This window comes from Rutidosis leptorrhynchoides, chromosome 4 (assembly GCF_046630445.1).
Source record: "Rutidosis leptorrhynchoides isolate AG116_Rl617_1_P2 chromosome 4, CSIRO_AGI_Rlap_v1, whole genome shotgun sequence".
Lineage (NCBI taxonomy): Eukaryota > Viridiplantae > Streptophyta > Magnoliopsida > Asterales > Asteraceae > Rutidosis > Rutidosis leptorrhynchoides.
In genome coordinates, this window is record NC_092336.1 from 159,918,817 (window position 1) to 159,932,909 (window position 14,093).

Below are 14,093 nucleotides of genomic sequence, written 5' to 3' on the forward strand. Positions count from 1 at the left end.
CATCAGGCAAGTCTGCTTTAACTGTAGACCAATCCCCGCGGTAAATAGTGCGCCTATTCGGATAATCCAATATACTCTGAGATCAGCCGTGCCAACTAGATTGAAGATTGTCAACACATTGGTAGAAGCTAAAGGCTGACAGGGTTATTCAAAATGCCGTGAGAACCATCCTGTTCAATTTGAATGAAGTACATGGAAAGAGATAACGGAAAGTTACGTGTAATAAATTGACAACCTAATAAAAACGCACAATCATAAGTGATGGAAGAATCAAGGATTAATGGACTTAGCATGATCTCAAAAATCATTGCTTTATAGTGTTCAAGTAATTAATGCTAACATGATTGTCGATATGTCCGGAATGAATATGTTCATGTTTAATGAGGATTGATATCAGTAATTACATGATAATAGACATAGACTGGATAATTAGGAATGAACAACAGAAATTGATTCAATATGTCAGTTCTGATCCATTTTTAAAATAGTTAATCATCTTGCTCACAAAAAGAATGTGGATTTGTATGTCTTATATATATGTACTGTTAATTTGTTTGCATTGAAAACTATAAAACAACAAAAAGATTTTGGTTTTGCATGTTATTGCATTTCATGGTAGAATGTATTTTCTTTGCATATTTTTAGTTGCATGACATTATATTTCAGAAAAGCTATAAAGATTTTATCTTTTCCTTATTTTCTGATTAATCCTCTGAGTGCATAACGACATCTGAAAGAACTTTGTTGAGATCATGATATTGGGCCACTAAATCCATGAGATAGAAGTTTGTAGAGCTTATGACTGTTTGAAGGACTTTGATGATTTAGATTACTAATGAACTTAAGTTGACATTACACTGTAGGATTTACTCTTGGAACACAGAATGATTAGAGTAATAACCTTGTTTAGGTTAGGATTTTGTCTACCTAAGTGTTAATGGTCATTTCTTGAAGGTTTAGTGATTTTCGACTCAAGTTGAAAGTGCTTGTTAGATCTAAGATTGCCGAAGAAATCCTAAGGTTGTAAAATTTTGAAGTTTTGAAATTGCCTAAGTGCTCACACGCACGCTTGATGTGTGAACCGTACGATTGACCACATGTTTGAGGTTAACCGTACGGATGACCCTGATCAAACTTTTCCTAAGACAATTGGGTCACACGCACATGTGATTTAGGTGAGACGCACGTTTGATGGTGGATCGTGTGATCAACCGCACGGTTGATCACGAGAGTATAAATAGGGGTGATGAGCTCAGCAGCTCACACTTGTGCACCCAACTCTTTTTCTCTCTCTAAATTCGATCATCACCGATCAAGCATTCCTTTGCAACGAATGTTAAGCATCTTTAGACGAATCTAGCGCCACCTATTAGGTATGATTTCATCGAGTTTAGATACCTTAATTTGTTGTTTTAATGAGTCGAAACCCTAAGGGTATATAACTAAAATTTTGTGAAATTGAAGGTTGTTTTGATGTGTATCTGTAATTGTTTTGTGTTTAACTGAACCTTATGACGCTATCGTGATGTAAATCGGTCCATAAAATGCACAATTATGTGATTTTGATGATTTGAAAAAGGCATTTAATACGGGTTTCATCAGACAAGCACGAGTGACGTCACTCGCACGCGTGAGACATGACTCGCACGAGTCAGTGCATGGTTGATGATCAACCGTGTGGACCTTTGAGCTCACTCGTTTGTCTTGAATTTATTGATCACTCGTTTGCAAGAGCTGACACGTCTGATTACATGCACGAGTCACCACACGGTTGACTCACTCGCTTATGTTTTAATGCATCAGCTGTGTACCCTGTATGAAGCCATATTACTGCTCAAACGTGTCAACAGTGACACGAGTGACTATATCACTCGCACGATTGATCTCTCAGCCGTACGTGTGACACTGTCACTCGCACATTTCATCCTGTTTAACATGTTTATGACACGTTGATGCAAATGCTTTAATGCTTTATGTTGATTGATTTATATATCTAACATCTCTGTTAACGTTTCAGTTTCTGTTTAGATATCATCAAATGGCTGAACAACAAGTAAACATTCCGGTTGTTAACATTGAAGGACAGGGGGAGCAACAAGTTAATCCACAAGCTAATCCTCAAGCTAATCCTATCAATCCAACTGCTCAACAAGAGATTCTGTTAGAAATGGGAAAACTGAATAATCAAGTCGCTCTTTATGATACTACTCTTGAAAGAGGTTCTCACTTTAAGGAGATTATCAAGTTTCTTAAGAGATCAAGGATACACAATGCTATTTCTACTGAATGCACTGCATACTACAGTCATCAGAGAGAGTTCTGGAGAAATGCTGTGTTGGATGTTGATGAAGATAAGCTTGTTAGTAAGATTCAAGGTCATGATATTACTATTTCTAAGGATGTGATTAGAAGGATTTTGGGTTTCAATGACGAGAACTGCTCCCATATGACTATCAGTAGAGAACGAATTTCCATGGTTGTTTTAGAAGATGTGTTTATTCTGGTTACCTTTGTGGAAAATCCGAACCGGTGAAGACTTGTCTACCACCACAGTTTATATATCTTGCTCATGTGATCATGCATTGCTTGAGTGGATGCAAATCGGGTTTTGATAAGCTGAACGAGAAAGTGCAGAGTATGTTTATGGCACTTGTTCTCAAGGCTCCATACGATTTTTCGGGTTTTGTTTTCTACTATTTCAAGGCAAACAACTTCAGTTCTTCCCAGAAGTATCTGATATACGCCCATTTTCTACAATTGATCATTAATGATGCTGCACCTGATTTACCTAAGCTTGAAGAGGATATTATCCACCTGAAGCCGATGAATCCGATTACTTTTCGCAGAATGGAAGAGACAAGGATTGCGAATTTAAAGCCTGACTTTAATAGAAAGCTCATTTGTCATCTTATCAAGGAGAACTATCGAAGCCCAGCAGGTAATGCTTGGAGGAATGAGGATTTAGATTCTGACTATGAAGTTACAGATGAGGAAGGTCAAGGTGATAATCATAAAGCTACTGGTAATGTTCAAGGAGGAGGTAATGTTGATGATGAGGTTATCGAGGGTGATGATGAAGCAGCAGAGGAGGATGCCAGCTTGATTCAGAGAAAGAGGAAAGGAAAGGATCCTATGACCTCAGAACAACTGAAGAAGAAGGAGAAAAGAACAAAGTATTCCTATGATTCACCTCAGAGATCATCACAAGGAGGCTCGAAACAACAAGCTCAGAGAAAGCCATCCGGTTTCATGAAGGATGCAAGGGCTGCTGTTACCTCACCAAAACCTGCCACCACAACACCTCAGGTCATGTCAGATGAATATAAGACTCAGCAAAATCTGTTGATGTCTTTGGTCACAAAAATAACCAATCTGGAGAATCAAGCTACTGAGGAGAAGAAGATCAGTAAGGCTAAGATTGATTCGTTGGTGGAAGAGAACAAGAGGTTATCTGATAGACTGGACCGTCAGAAGGAAAGAACAGATAAGTTGAGAAAGAAATTTTTGGCGATTAAGAGTGAGAACAAGGAGAAGATGAAGAAGTTGAATGAAAGAATCGAACAGCTTACCATGGGTAAAACCAAGTTGATAACGGAGAAAGGAGAAGAGTATTCTTCTGATTTGGGAGAAGGTGATGAAAGAGATGATGAAGAAGATGCTGGAACTGGAGGACCCTCTTTTGATATACCGTTAGTGATACCTATTTGAAGTTTTAATGAATATGGTGAGGTCTTTACTACTGAATATTATATGAATTATTCAAATGTTTTTAATGATGCAGAAAAGGGGGATGTTCCACCAAGTGAGTTTCCTTTGGAAAAGCTTGCTGCTCTAGCATATGATAGCGAAAACGATACGGAGAATGCAGAGACAGCTGAAGCTGAAAATAAGGCTCCACAAGAAGAGTCATTGTCAAGTATCCCTCCCGAATCAATCCAAAATATCAACTTAAGTGATTTCAATAATTTTTTTGCTGATGAGGAGAGTGAGGATTCTGTTGGTAAGGAAAGTGTTAAAGAGGATGTGATTATTGAATCCGAGGACGAATTTGTGACAGAATCTAATGATGATGAAGAAGAAGAATAAGAAGTTGAGATTGTTATGCCTTCGCTTGAGCCATACTCGCATCCGTCACTCAATACCTTAAGTGACTTCTTCAATCTGAGCTGTGAAGAGAAAAGAAAGAACTTAATTGAGTTAGAAAAGGAGAGGAAGGTATACAAAGAACAAATGAAAGAAGTGGATGTTATGATAGAAAAGAACAAGAAAATCCGACATGAGAAACTGCTCGTTGAGAAAGAAAGAAAAGAAACTGAATTGAAAAATAAGAAACTCCGAGCCAAACAAGCTAAAGCAGAGACATGGAATGAGATTAATGAATGGTTCAAACATGATAGGGTTAAAATGAATAGAAACGTTAAGGAAGACGAAGATCGTCAAAGTTGGTGGAGACAGAACGTTGTTAACCCTGATCAAGTAGATAAGCCAGAACTTGAGCCGTAGTTTGTCAGTTTCTATGAGAAAGGTAAAAGAACCAAGAAGTACTCCAAGGGTAAAATTTTGAGTTGGGGCTATTTCAAGGAGATCAATTGTTTTGCGATCAAGAGGGAAGGCAGAGTTGATTATATGGCACGTCCCAGTCACTTCAAAACTCTACCATACTTCGAGATCATACAACTTGCTAAGTTGAAGATGTTGAACGCTGAAGATGTTGAACTTTCCAGGTTGTTTTAGAGAAAACTCGGATATGAGTATAAGATAGGGAAATGGGACATCTTTAAGTCAACGGCCGCTAGGTTTTCCATACACCTGACAAAGAAAAATTCTAAGGGAGGACCTATCCGTATTGTTAAGTTCTGTCCAGCTAAGTATATAAAACAATCTCCCTTGATGCCATTACCCAAGGATATCTGTAAGAACTTTAGATGGTGGTTCTATGATGAATTGTCAGAGGAAGCAGTGATCTTGACTGCAATTGAGAAGGATGATGGAAGCATACAGTTCAATAATGTGAGGATTCTAGATCCTATGTGGCTGAGGAACTTATCGAGATTTGATGTGGATACTCTTCACCGCCATCACATTACATTCAGAGACGATCGAAAGTAGGAAGCTATGAGATATCAACGTGTGATCGATGTCCTCTATGCATACCTCAACAAAGAAAGTGATGCTCAAAGCTTAAACCAAGTTCAAGCCAGCTGATGTGTGTCGAATACTGTGATGCTAGTTTGTAATTTTGTTTGTTTTTGTTTTTGATGATGATGTATTTTGGAGAGAGAGAGAATCTGGATATGTAATTAATATTAGACTAATGCTACTTTTGGACTTATGTGTTTTTCACGAACGTTTACTTTATTGTAATCGATGTTCTAGGTCATAGGGGGAGTTGTTGATGCATGTTCTGTAAGTCCCTAGACATCTTGCCTACGTTTGTGATTAGTACTTCAGTTTATGGGATACCATGATCGCTCGTTATTACCCAATCTGTGTTTGTATGTGGTAACAGGTACTGCAGGAACGCGATACGGATGTTTGACTAAGTTAGACTTAGTCAGACGTACGAGTGAAGCATCACTCGTACGGCTGACAGGCTCATACGCACGGTTGATGCGGAGCTAAGTCATAATTATAACCTGAATGAGAAGACACGAGTGAGTGATCACCCGTACGGCTTATAAAGCCAACTCGTATGTGTGATGGATGACTCGTACGAGTGAGTCAACAGCAGGGGTATATAAAGTCTTATATTCTTCATTTTAGGTTAAGCCTCTCTCACACACAATCACTCAGAACTGGTTCACCTGATCCGATTCTCTCTCAACCCAAATCACTCCTGGTAGTAAATAATAGCTCTAGGCATTAATCTAATCACAATCCTTGTTGTGGTTTGACTAATTTAATCCCAAAAAGCTACCCATATACACTTTGATTGGTTTGATTCACTAATTCCGCCTTTGTGTGAATTAAACCTGTTAATCTCGAAGTTCCTAGTCATGTTTCATCAAACCTCTCTTGCAAAAATGGAAATTTTACAAAATTCGTTACGAAAATGGTAAAACCGAAGTTCCAAACTTCGGTTTTGCCAAATCCGAAGTTTGAAACATCAGTTTTTGTGCTTTTTGACCATGTACCCCAAATCCGAAGTTTCAAACTTCGGATTTGGTTTTTTTTTCAAACAGTTAGACAACGAGGAGGATGTCCGTGATTTTTGATGCCATGTATTTATTTTTCAGAATGTTAGGAATGAAATTTGTGATTTCACATGAAAAAGAGTTTTAGAAGATGAAAGAGAATGCATGGGTTGAATAAAAGAAAGAAAATGGTGACTTGTCCGTTGGGTTTTTTAAGTGGGCCTGCATAAAGAGGGAATAAAATTTGACGAATGCACAAAATAGTCAAATCAATAGTCAGATTTAAGTGGGGCTTACATTTTTTTAAAGACAAAATTGTCCAAATAGTAGGACTCTTCGGTAGTCAAATCAATAGTTTACGTTTCAGTACTCCATTACTTCGATAAGTGTTTAAATTTATAATAATAATTAGTAATGGAGTAACATATTATATATGCATAGGGTAAAAAAAAATCCGAAGCTTGAAACTTCGGATTTGGGGTACATGGTCAAAAAGAACAAAAACCGATGTTTAAAACTTCGGAAATGGCAAAACCGAAGTTTCAAACTTCGGTTTTACCATTTTTGTAGAAAAAAAAAATGATTTTTCCATTTTTGCAAGAACCTTCATTAAAATTACTATTTTTTTAAAAAAAAAATCCTTACAACCTAGTGATTTAACACACAAATCATGACAAATACTTCCAAATTCGTCATCTAAGCCTAAACCCACAATAATCGCGTTTACTTACACAATACATACAACAAAACCCTGAATTTCATAAGAGATGGGGTTTATAACCCAACACTAACTCAAACCCTAACTCAAATCAAGAATCAAACACTAAAATTCAGATATAGGGTCTACCTTAGCACTAAAACGATTCCTAGTAGCTAGAAACTTCACGATGCATCAAGATCCACTCCAATTTGGGCAAGAATCATCATCTTCTTCACCATTTGGAGCTTCCCCCCCCCTCTCTCTCTCTCTATCTAGAGTTTGGTTGGTGAAATATGAAGATAAGATGAGATCTAGATCAGTTCTCAAGCCATATCACGTTCACAAGTGAAAAGAACACTTTACCCCTCTTTAAAACTCCAAAAACACCTTCAAAAACTATAATGACCCGTCCTAATCCACCTGGACGAATACATTACATTTGGTCTCATTACGAGGCATCTGACCTCTATATGATACATTTTACAAACATTGCATTCGTTTTTAAAAGACAATCTTTCATTTCATCGAAAGTTGACAGGCATGCATACCATTTCATAATATCCAAACTATAAATGACCTAATCTGTCATTTGCTTAATAATAATCTTTATTGAACTCAACGACTTGAATGCAACGTCTTTTGAAATATACCATGAATAAATTCAAGTAATATCTTTGAAATGAGCAAATGCACAGTGGAAGATTTCTTTAATACCTGAAAATAAACATGCTTTCAAGTGTCAACCAAAAGGTTGGTGAGTTCATTATTTTATTATAATCATTCATTTTCATCATTTTAATAGACCACAAGATTTCCAGATATTTAATTGTACACGTAACCCGAGTACAAAATAATACGCGTAACCCGCGAATTAAAAATCATTCATATGGTGAACACCTGGTAACCGACATTAACAAAAATGCATCTAAAATATCCCCATCATTCCGGGACTCTCATCGGACATGATAAAGTCGAAATACTAAAGGATCCGTAACCTGGATGGGGTTTGTTAGGCCCAATAGATCTATCTTTAGGATTCACATCAATTAGAGTGTATGTTCTCTAATTTTTAGCTTACCAAACTAAAAAGGGCGATATTCGGTTTAATAATCCAACCATAGAATGTAGTTTTAAGTACTTGTGTCTATCTCGTCAAGCATTTAAAAAAATCAGCGCATGTATTCTCAGTCCCAAAAATATATTCTATAAGCATTTAAAAAGGGAGCAAATGAAACTCACAGTACTGTATTTCGTAGCAATAATGCAAATGACGGCACTGAACAAGTGCAGAATTAGCCTCGGATTCACGAACCTATATTAAGTATATATATTTGTATGTTGGTCAATATCTGTCTAACAATTTAGGTCAAGTCGTAGTGTATCACAATCCTAATGCTCGAGATTATCATGCAAAAGTCCAAAAATGACTTCCAAAATCTATTTATGTTTATTATATAACATAAATGTAGTCGTTTTATATATTTAAATATATTTATCAGATTTTATTAGAGTAAATAATAAAAGTCATTTGTTAATAAAAATTTATATTAAAATTTATATATGATAAAATATGCTTTTATATATCTTAAGTAATAAAATTTATAAAGTTCACTTAATATCATAAAAATATAGTGGTATGTGTTATTATATTACGTGTGGTAAAAATATCTTTGTACCACATATTTATTTGATAAGATAATATTGATAATAATAATAATAATAAATAAAAGTTGTATTATTTTGTAATAATAACAATTATTATTATTCTACTAATAATAATAACAATATTTATATTTACTAATGATGATATCAATTATGATAAAATGATAATTCTAATCATGATAATTTTAATAATAACGATACTTTTTAATAATAATATTTTTATATAACAATAATAATTCTATTTAAAATGATAATTTCTAATAATAATACTAAAATGATAATAATAATGATATTTTATAATAACAATGATAATTCTATTTAAAATGATAATTTAATAAAAATGATAATGATATTTTTAATAATAATAATAATAATGATATAAATAATGAAAACGATATTTTTATCTAAATCAATATCTTACAATATTTTAATTTCATCATGATACTTATACTCATTATTTCCTAATTGATTTGTTTAATATCTTTTAGTCCTCTTTTATATCGCATTCATAATAATGATAATAATAGTAATAATCATAATAATTAGATGATACTAATATTAGTTTTAATGATAATGATTCTAATAATAATAATTATGATAATACTAATGATAATAATAATAATAATAATAATAATAATAATAATAATAATAATAATAATAATAATAATAATAATAATAATAATAATAATAATAATAATAATAATAATAATAATAAATAATAATAAATAAAAAGAAGACTTGGTAAAAGCTATGACTAGCCACCACCCACTTGGTTTTAATCCGTGACATTTTGTTTTGTCAATTATTTATTTTTGTCATGACGTTTGAGAAATGATTCTTAAAAAGTATGCCCATGTATAAAATACTTTATACATTTGTTTTAGGAAAAACTGACCACCCGAAATGTAATATATAAAATTTATAGTTATATAACTAAAAATATAAATTATATTTTTAACAAAATTTAAGTTTTAAAATTAGTTACTAACCACATCACAACCAACGAACCTGTCTCCCTATATTTTTTTTTAGCTTTGATTTTTCTTAAATGATTTTTGTGAGCAAATAAATCAAAAGGTTCAACATGTGAAATTATTAATTGTAAAAATAATTGAATTGATGTGTTTCCTGCTCAAAACTTAAAAGCATAGTAAAGTAAAAGTAATGATGGAATAAATAAACACTAGTTGTGATTTAAAATATAAATTCAAAGTTGAATGGATTCGTTAGTTGTAAAGTGTATATGATTACTTAAGGAGCATAAAACATGGGATTTGTATAGTTTATAATACGACTAGATGATAGGATTTAAAACCGTTAAGATTACATCAAAGTTAGTAATTAGTATCACTCAATTATTTAATTATCTCCTAAATGTCCATTAATTAGAAATCTTTGATCTCTAAAAGACAACTAATACGCAGTATCAATTTAGTTTCAAGTTAGATTCATATATATATATATATATATATATATATATATATATATATATATATATATATATATATATATATATATATATATATATATATATATATATATATATATATATATGTATGTATGTATATATATGTATGTATGTATATATATATATATATATGTATATATATATATATATATGTATATATATGTATATGTATATATATATGTATATGTATATATATATATATATATATATATATATGTATATATATATATATATATATGTATATATATATATATATATATATATATATACTTATATACATTTTAAGGTTCATGAATCGTAGGGTAAAGTCTATGAGTAATCAAACGTATGAACTCATCTTGATGTAACATATCAAATGGGTTTATCTTGTTGATAACCATTATCCAAATCATTTACTCTACATGATTTCACTTTTACATTAAATATTCTGAAAGCTAAATAATAAACTTATCAAGAGTCACGAGGAAAATATTGTAAAGCATGCTTTGAAAACTAAGCATGAATCTCCACTAACTTTTGTCTAGTTCTCATTAATTGATACTTTTGTTCTTACATGTAAATCACTTTACTATTTTTCGAATATCGTTAAAAAACAGATTTCTTAAATCATAGTGGACCTCACAACAGACACCCATAAACATATCACAATGTATCTGATAATTCAATCATTTGATATTATCTTTTAATTCCGTCGATAAATATATTAAACCTATATTGAAACAAATATGTTCATGTAAGGTATTATACATTTAATACTTTGTTAACATTTTCAATTAATGTATCTATATATTATATATACATATCTACATACACATAAATGTTCGTGAATCATCGAGCATAGTCAAAGGGTAATTGATTACATGAATATAATTCCAAAACTTTCGAGACTCAACATTACAGATTTTTGCTTATCGTGTCGGAAACATATAAAGATCAAGTTTAAATTTGGTCGGAAATTTCCGAGTCGTCACAGTACCTACCCGTTAAAGAAATTTCGTCCCGAAATTTGATTGGAATCATCATGGCTGACAATAAGTATGTTTTTCATGACTCATATGAGTTGGAAAATAGTATTTTATCATCAGTGAGTAATATGGATAAAACAATTTGATTTTGTGAAGAATACGAGTGAAGTTATCACAAAAGATTGAAAGGAGTAAATGCAGGTTTGTCTTAATTGGTGACGTAGTCACGGTTGATTTCCGAAAATCAAAGAATTTAGAGGAAATCTTCGTAATAAGATTTGGTTCTTAGGCAATTAAGGGAATTATAATCCTCTTTGGTTAAATGTGATAATCTGTCTCGATTGCTCTGTCTGATATTTCACTATAAATCCACCCTCTTCGTTTCCTTAACCCCACAACTTATACCTTCTATTCTTTCTCCTTTAATTCATACTTTAAATCATTCGTCAATATGCTCCATCCAGTTCTGCTTCTTGATATACTCCTAACTTTCATACTTTACGTAAGAACGGTGGTTGCATAGCATGGTCGAAGACAGGACCTTGTGCCAGACCGAAAAATCATAGGATGATCTTTACTATTGCTCCTACCAAGGATAGTAATTGCGTCCGACACGTTAAAGACCATAATTAAAAGCATGTCAGGGGACATTGCCTTAACAGTTGCTTGTTCAACGCTTTCCTTTACAACCGGACGATAGTTTATCAAAAGGTAATATACGGAGCAAGTAAACTGGACGTGTTGCTTTCCCAATACAAGGTTAGCAAGTGGGTGACACAAAACCGCAAGTTTTGAGCTAAAATTTTCAAATCTGAAGCCCACCAAACCCACAAAAATATTTTGCAAACACCGGAGAAGGGTTATTCCGGAAAACTTATCTAGGGTAAAAGCTAGATTTAATTTTCAAAAAAAAAAATCAAATGTTTTCATAAAGATCCAATTTCCTAAAGGATCTAAATTTTCATAAGTCATGTGAGACTGTAAACCACATCGTTACTACCATTGTTTATACTGCCGTATTGAAATCACTGATGTACAAAGTGTGAAGAATAAAGAAGTGATTCTAGTATTTCAAGACGATATTGCTTGAGGACAAGCAACGCTCAAGTGTGGGAATATTTGATAATGCTAAAAACAAACATATATTTCATAGCATTATTCCTCAAGAAAGACAAGCTTTTAGTTGCAATTGTTCTATTTACAAGTGATATTCGTTTAAATAATAAAAGGTGAAGACAAAAGACAGATTCGATGAATTAAAGACGCAAATGACCAAAAAGCTCAAAAGAACAAAATACAATCAAAGAGGTTCCAATTATTGATAAGAAACGTCTCGAAATTACAAGAGTACAAGATTCAAAACGCAAAGTACAAGATATTAAATTGTACGCAAGGACGTTCAAAAATCCGGAACCGGGACCAGAGTCAACTCTCAACGCTTGACGCAACGGACTAAAAATTTCAAGTCAACTATGCACATGAATATAATATAATATATAATTAATTCGTAAAATTAATATATATATATTATATTATATTATATTTAAAAACCGTCGGCATAAAAAAACAAAGACTTTTGAGTCTCCCCAGCTGGCCATGCGATCGCATGGCCTTGAAGGGTAAAGCTCATGCGATCGCATGAGCCACTTTTCCAGCCCACATGCCTATAAAATTCGCAGCTTGGTGAACATCAAAACACATCTTTTTCCTTCTTCATCATACGTAAATTATATATATATATTTATATTTTAATTTTAATTTTAATTTTAATTTTAATTTCTAATAATAAGGGTGTGTTAGCGAATGTTGTAAGGGTGTAAGTCGAAATTCTGTCCGTGTAACGCTACGCTATTTTTAATCATTGTAAGTTATGTTCAACCTTTTTAATTTAATGTCTCGTAGCTAAGTTATTATTATGCTTATTTAAAACGAAGTAATCATGATGTTGGGCTAATTATTAAAATTGGGTAATTGGGCTTTGTACCATAATTGGGGTTTGGACAAAAGAACGACACTTGTGGAAATTAGACTATGGGCTATTAATGAGCTTTATATTTGTTTAACTAAATGATAGTTTGTTAATTTTAATATAAAGATTTACAATTGAACGTCCCTATAAATAACCATATACACTCGATCGGACACGATGGGCGGGGTATTTATATGTACGAATAATCGTTCATTTTACCGGACACGGGAATGGATTAATAGCCACTAGAATTATTAAAACAGGGGTGAAATTATGTACAAGGACACTTGGCATAATTGATAACAAAGTATTAAAACCTTGGGTTACATTCAGTCGACATCCTGGTGTAATTATTAAACAAAGTATTAAAATCTTATTACAGTTTAAGTCCCCAATTAGTTAGAATATTTAACTTCGGGTATAAGGATAATTTGACGAGGACACTCGCACTTTATATTTATGACTGATGGACTGTTATGGACAAAAATCAGACGGACATATTAAATAATCCAGGACAATTAACCCATGGGCATAAAACTAAAATCAACACGTCAAACATCATAATTACGGAAGTTTAAATAAGCATAATTCTTTTATTTCATATTTAATTTCCTTTATTTTATATTTAATTGCACTTCTAATTATAGCACTTTTATTTATTGTTATTGTATTTAATTGCACTTTTAATTATCGTACTTTTTAATTATCGCAAGTTTATTTTATCGCACTTTTATTTATCGCAATTTCATTATCGTTATTTACTTTACGCTTTAAATTAAGTCTTTTATTTATTTAATATTTTACATTTTGTTTTAACTGCGACTAAAGTTTTAAAATCGACAAACCGGTCATTAAACGGTAAAAACCCCCTTTATAATAATAATATTACTTATATATATATTTGTATTTTTATAAAATAAAACTAATATAGCGTTAAGCTTTGATTAAAAGATTTTCCCTGTGGAACGAACCGGACTTACTAAAAACTACACTACTGTACGATTAGGTACACTGCCTATAAGTGTTGTAGCAAGGTTTAAGTATATCCATTCAATAAATAAATAAATATCTTGAGTAAAATTGTATCGTATTTAATAGTATTTCCTTGTAAAATATAAGCTATTTTATATACACCTCGCATAACATCAAGTATTTTGGTGTGAATTTAAAAACAAAAATTTACTTTATTTCGCTA